Below are 6,665 nucleotides of genomic sequence, written 5' to 3'. Positions count from 1 at the left end.
GTTAAATATTTTGAATTCATGGACTACCTCTTGGAAAACTGAGATTCAAAGGACATTTAGGAGTAAAGGAGAAAAGTGTGGGAGAACGTGTAATTAGGTTCTAGACAATGAAATAAATGTGAACCCAGATCTGTTGGTGTGAAAATATTTGATATGCTTAGGAAACTGGAAATAGTTTGGGAGAGCTATAGCAGTGGGGAATAGCAAGGCAGTGGTGGGAGAAAATTCTAGTGAGGTAGGCAGGAGCCAGACTAAAAAGTTCTTTCTTTAAAAGGCAGGCTCTGTAATTTATACAGAAGATAAGGGTATTTTTTGCTGTATTTCTGAAGATGACAGTATTGAATTTTAGTGGTGTTACAGATTTTATAAAAAAATATGACAGGAGGACTTGGTCCGGAGGCCGCTCAGTGTTCTAGGTCAAATAAGACATTTTTTAACAATGCCTGAGATAAATACCGACCATCTGGATGAGCAACAAGTTCAACTCTTGGCAGAGATGTGTATACTTATTGATGAAAATGACGATAAAATTGGGGCTGAGACTAAGAAGAATTGTCACCTGAATGAAAACATTGAGAAAGGATTATTGCATTGGGCTTTTAGTGTCTTCTTATTCAACACTGAAAATAAGCTGCTGCTACAGCAGAGGTCGGAGGCTAAAATTACCTTTCCAGATTGTTTTACCAACACATGTTGCAGTCATCCATTAAGTAATCCAGGCGAGCTTGAGGAGAGCAATGCCCTTGGAGTGCGACGGGCAGCACAGAGGCGCCTACACATGTGGAATTGGGAATTCCTTTGCAAGAAGTGCCTCCAGAAGACATTAATTATTTGACACGAATTTACTACAAGGCCCAGTCTGATGGTATCTGGAGTGAGCATGAGATTGACTACATTCTGTTTGTGAGGAAGAATGTGACTCTAAATCCAGATACGAATGAGGTTAAAAGCTACTGCTATGTGTCCAAGGCAGAACTGGAAGATCTTCTGAAAAAAGCAGCCAGTGGGGAAGTTAAGATTACACCGTGGTTTAAAATCATTGTAGAGACTTTTCTCTTTAAATGGTGGGATAACTTAAATCATTTGAGCCAGTTTGTTGACCATGAGAAAATACATAGAATGTGAATGTGGAGATGAATGATTACTTCAGGATTTCTCTGTTTGGTAAACTTAGAATTACTTTTTTATAAAATTTGGTTCCCCATTAAGAAAACTCTCATATGATACATTGGCAATTTACAACTTGTGTTGAAAACACAACTAATAATAAATTAGTTAACTAATAAATAAATTACCTTCATAAACTTAAGGTAATTTACAACTTGTGTAGAAAACACAACTAACCATCACACACCCCATATATGTGATGAGAAGTTACTGTGAAATGAAAGAGAACAAATAAAACACAATTTAACCTGTCCAGACATACGGTTATAACAAATCTGAACTAACAGGGACACTTTTGTTTTTGATATGTTATGGTGAACGTTTTTGGATCACTTTTTGTCTGCCAGGTGCAATCCTTGCTTTTGGCAATGGTATGGGTTAGGTTAGGTCTTCTTTTAAATAGTATTTGCCAGCCGGGCACGGTGGCTCAAGCCTATAATCCCAGTACTCTGGGAGGCCAAGGTGGGAGGATTGCTTGAGCTCAGGAGTTGGGGAACAGCCTGAGCAAGAACAAGACCCTGTCTCTAAAAATAGCCTGGTGTTGTGGCTGGCGCCTGTAGTCTCAAGATCCTCCTGAGGCTGAGGCAAGAGGATCACTCAAGCCCAAGAGTTCGAGGTTGCTGTGAGCTGTGTTGCCACAGCACTCTACCAAGGGCAACAAAGTGAGACTCTGTTTTTTTGAAAAAAAAAAAAAAATAATAATAAAGACAATAAATGTTATTTGCCAATTAGCAAAATCTGTGTTCTCAGAATTACGGGGCCAGAGGGCTGTACACAGGTGGGAAGTGTGTCCTGTACACAGGGTTCCTACCCCGGGCCCAGCATTCATTTGGGCTGGAAAACTTTCTCTTAGGGCCAGCCTGTGCACTGAGGGGTAGTTGGAACTGGTTGTCCCTGGGGCCACTCTACTGAGTCACGCTCAGCTAAGAACCACTATTCTGCAAAGTCGAGCCATGTTGCAGGGACAGAAAAAGAACAAAGCAAAAGGCTGAGTTTATACTAAATAGTTCAAGTTTGGAATATGTGTATGTTAGTATAAAAATTGTACCTCAGTTAATACACTTTTTATAAATTGTCACAGGTATATTTCACAAGTTTGAACCCTTAAGACTGTTTTCTTATCCTTACATGCTGTATAATAGTAATGAAAAATAAAATACAAAATTGTTTTCTTACAAAGCAAAATGGTTTATAAATTAAAAATATTCATTTCTTGTTAATCCTGAACAGATAATTTATAATTTGAGGCAAGACTAAGTAACAAGTATTTATTTTACTAAAAAGTGAAAACAATAAAAAATTACCACATTTAAAAAAAAATATGACAGGAAGGTCTAAATAGCAATGTTGTCTAGGCATCTATCACTTGTAGTATTTGTGCCAAGAATTGTTTTGTAAGTTAGGACTGGTTGCTGTGTTCATATTCATACAACTCTTTACAGCACATGCGGAATGAGTCAATATCTACACTAATTCTAGACATATAGTAATATACAACTGTTGGGTCTCTCTTCCCATTCTATCAATTGTTTAGAAATAAAGTTGGTTTCCCTTGATTGCACTAATGTACACAGCTATGATTTAACCATAAAAAAAATTTAAAAAAAATGGAGTGAAGAAATAAAGTTGGTTTCTAGAACATAGAAAATAAATCATCCTCAGATTTTAGCCATTTTCAATATGATATTAATACTGTTTTGGAGAGTGAACTTAAGGGCTATATTTGGAATAATGTTTTAACACTGATCTTTTTAAGGGTCTAGAGCAGGCGTCCTCAAACTGCAGCCCGTGGGCCACATGAAGCAGTGTGAATTGTATTTGTTCCCATTTTGTTTTTTACTTCAAAATAAGATATGTGCAGTGTGCATAGGAATTTGTTCATAGTTTTTTTTTTTTTTTAACTGTAGTCTGGCCTTCCAACAGTCTGAGGGACAGTGAATTGGCCCCCTGTTTAAAAAGTTTGAGGACGCCTGGTCTAGAGAGTAGTAGTGTGGGATAAATCCTTAATGAAAGGATAAATGAATGAATAAATACATGAAGAGTGGTGATAACTCTCAGGTACAAGGGGTGGAATTATTTCTTTCCTTTACTTGATGTTTCTTTACCTATGGGGGAAACTCACTAGCCTAACATGCCTAGCATCTTTTTCTAACCTCTCCCACACCTTGTTAGAGGGGGTAAATTACTTAGCATTATTGGTGAGTTTTGGTGGAATAACAAGACAGCGATTGCCCACTCAGTCCTTTCCATAGATCCTGGATTCCCTTGTCAGCAGTAGAATATCTTCTCTACAACCTTCTGGTTGGGCTCTGTGTTAGGGGGAGGAGGCAGGAAAATATTAGAAGAGACTTTTCTTGTTCTAATTCTTCCATGTCTGGATAGCCAAGTTTGTCTGATTTTGGGAGTTTGTACTTTAGAAAACCTGCTTGACGGCATGTACACACACTAGCCACATTTTCCAGTGTCATGTTTCTCAGTAGTAAAGTTGATATTGTATATCCTAGCTCTTCTCTTGTATTTCAATTGGTTCAGAAATCAGGTGGAAAATGAAAGTGTTATTTATTAGATCCCTTCCAAGTGCTGCAGTGTATTATCTCTTACTCAAGTCATAGAAAGATATTTTTTTGCTAAATTTTTAAAGGAAATGTGTTTATACCTTACCATGACAGCACATTTAGTGTTCATGTCATATAGCTGCAAAATGTGCTTTATAAATGTATAAAAATCCTGTTTAATAGTCATTAGTTCAATGGTTTCCTTTGTTTGTAAATTTTCTATTTCAAGGATGAGAAATACTTTTTCCAGAAAAAATAAAGTAGCATAAGGCCAAATATTCTTTTTTGAGTTCTTTAAAAATTTCTGCTCACAATATATGAAATAGTGTTAACACTTGAACAATTTTTTCAATCTTTTTCAGTTTGCAACCCAAAGAGGTTTATTAATGATATTTATTTTAATGTTTTATTGTATTCTCAGATTACAAATTATAATACAAACAAACTATTCAAAGAAACATAAAAAATATTTATGAAACTATGGCAAAAATTTAAAAATGTATAGGAAATGGACTATGTTCTAGCAAAAATCAATCTAAGAGAAGTGGAAAACTTGATAGGCTAATTGTTCAAAATAAATAATATTTAATATTGTTACAATCTTAACATTGTCCCAGGAAAGCACTTAATAAACTCTAAGCTTCATAGAAACATAAGGCTGTTTTTGTTTATTTTTGTGCAGAAGCTACTTGGTAGAACACAAGGAGCGTAAAATTTCTTGTTTCATACCCTAGTGGGGAAAATTCCATTTTATCTCTTTCCTTATCATATTATTTATTATAGTATAAAAAATTTTATCAATTGCCTCAAGGTTTATATTAATACTATACATTTTTAACTAATTTAATCCCCCATAAATATACTATTTTTATGCATGTATTGCAAGTAACTTAGAATATTTCAACTTCCCACTGCTCATCTTTACCATATTACCAGTCATTTCCCATATCCACCTGCTAGAGTTATTCAAAGTACCGTAACATTTACTGCTTTAAACAAAAAGTTATCTTTTAGATGAATTATGAATAAGAAATAAAACATTTTATTTTACTCTCATTCCTTCTTTGATGATGCCCTCTTTTTAATGTAGATCTAAGTTTCTCAGGGTATTTTTCTGAGATTCTCATCCTAAAAGCCTGAGGGTTTCTAAAGAGAAAGCCTATAACATTATTATGGACAACTCTAAGACTGGGACCTTGAAGCTCGTTTCTCACTCTTAAGTTATGCCCCAAGTCTCTATCATTTCATCAAAATTATTATTCAAATATTTCTCCTCCTTCTTTTTTTTTTTTCTTTTGAGACAGTCTCACTTTGTTGCCCTTGGTAGAGTGCCATGACGTCACAGCTCACAGCAACCTCAGACTCTCCAGCTCAAGTGATTCTCTTGCCTCAGCCTCCTAAGTAGCTGGGACTACAGGCACCTGTCACAATGCCTGGCTATGTTATTTAAAAAGTTCTACCATGTAGTGGCTCTAGCAGCATTTTGTTCCAAGTAAGCAGATCACAGTTGCTGTATCCCTCTGGAAGTGCCTGTCTCTTCAGACTTCTGAGCCACAGTTTGCTTTAAAATCTAAGCTCTCTGATAAGTCCAGCAAAGTCATTAATTTTTATTTTGTTTCACGATTTCTTGTAAAGGCCAAACTAATGACTTACATTTATGTGTCAGAGTTCTCACTGATACTTTGAAAAGTGAAAAATGCAAGTTTTAAATAATTTTATGTGAAGACTTTCTCCTGGAATAAAAGGAACAAAAATATACAGAAACTAAAATCCTCTGTATGAGGGCTGTCTAGAAAGTGCCCAGCCATTGTTAATGCTATTTTTCATAGTGTGTGACTAGATGTTAGTGTGATTTTGAGCTCACAAGGTCAGTAACACTGGTGGTTAGGTTAGTAAGGCAAAGGGGAAAGTGATTAGCTTAGCTATTGTAAGTTTTGTAATGTGTTGGTTTCCTTATTACAAATAGAGCACATTGCTTCTCTAATTTGATTATTATTTTCAGAAGTTTTGCAATTTGCCAGAAGCATTTATCATATGTGTACATGAATAACAAGGACAAATCTTTAAAAGTGGGAGGGCTCTAAATGCCAGACTAAAAAGCGTGACCTATATTTGAGGGGTAAAAGGGCACCACTGGTGAATTTGGAAGAGGGAAATGATAGCATCTGAGTTCTGCTTTTAGAAAACTTAATCTGCTGTGTATTGAATAGGAGAGCATATTGAGGACCCTATTTAGGAAGTTATCAGAATTATAATAACAATGATATTTTCTATTGGTACAGTGCTTTAAAATTTATTGAACACTCTTGTTTATATTAACTTATTTATTTCTGAAAACTGCACTGTGATCTGGGCTGATCAGAATTTTACTTTACATTTGTGAAGGTGGACACTGATTTTAAGTAAGTTAAAGAACATGCCTTGACCACACAGTTTGGCTATGAAACAAGAAATTTTACACTCCTGTGTTCTACCTTGTAGCTTCTGCATAAAAATAAATAAAAATAGCCTTATTTTCCTACGAAGCTTAGAGTTTATTAAGTGCTTTCCTGGGACAATATTAAGGTTGTAATAATATTAAATACATAGTAATTAAAAGCAATCCATACCAAAAACAAAGTTGTATGAAAAAAGTGAATAATTGAAGGGGGAAAGGAATGAATGTTGTGTTCCATCTTCAATTTTATTACATTACTGCAGTGTTTTGAGGCTGTTGAATCTGCTGTTTGTAGTTGAGAAAACCCAGTTCTAAGGAGGTTGAGAGACCTGTTCAAAGTCACATAGCTTTTCAAAAGAGATATGAATCCTGGTTTGTTTGATTCCATGTCTGATACTGTGTTGCTTTTTTACAATGGCTGGCTAAGTTTTCTTTTTCCAGTAGAGATAGGGTCTTGCTCTTGCTTGGCTACTCTCAAACTCCTGAGCTCAAACTATCCTCCCTCT

General features: G+C 35.5%; 1 pseudogene across 1 annotated transcript; it reads left to right on the top strand.

Moving 5' to 3' along the window:
• The first annotated feature begins 399 nt into the window (after window positions 1-399).
• Window positions 400-1,572, top strand: LOC128565156 (isopentenyl-diphosphate Delta-isomerase 1-like; annotated as a pseudogene). Its single transcript, XR_008374214.1, has one exon. The product of XR_008374214.1 is annotated as an isopentenyl-diphosphate Delta-isomerase 1-like (transcript).
• Window positions 1,573-6,665: the final 5,093 nt, after the last annotated feature.

Source organism: Nycticebus coucang, chromosome 14 (assembly GCF_027406575.1).
Source record: "Nycticebus coucang isolate mNycCou1 chromosome 14, mNycCou1.pri, whole genome shotgun sequence".
NCBI classification, from domain to species: Eukaryota; Metazoa; Chordata; class Mammalia; order Primates; family Lorisidae; genus Nycticebus; species Nycticebus coucang.
Note: the sequence above shows the minus strand (reverse complement) of the source record. Positions and strands in the feature narration are given on the sequence as shown.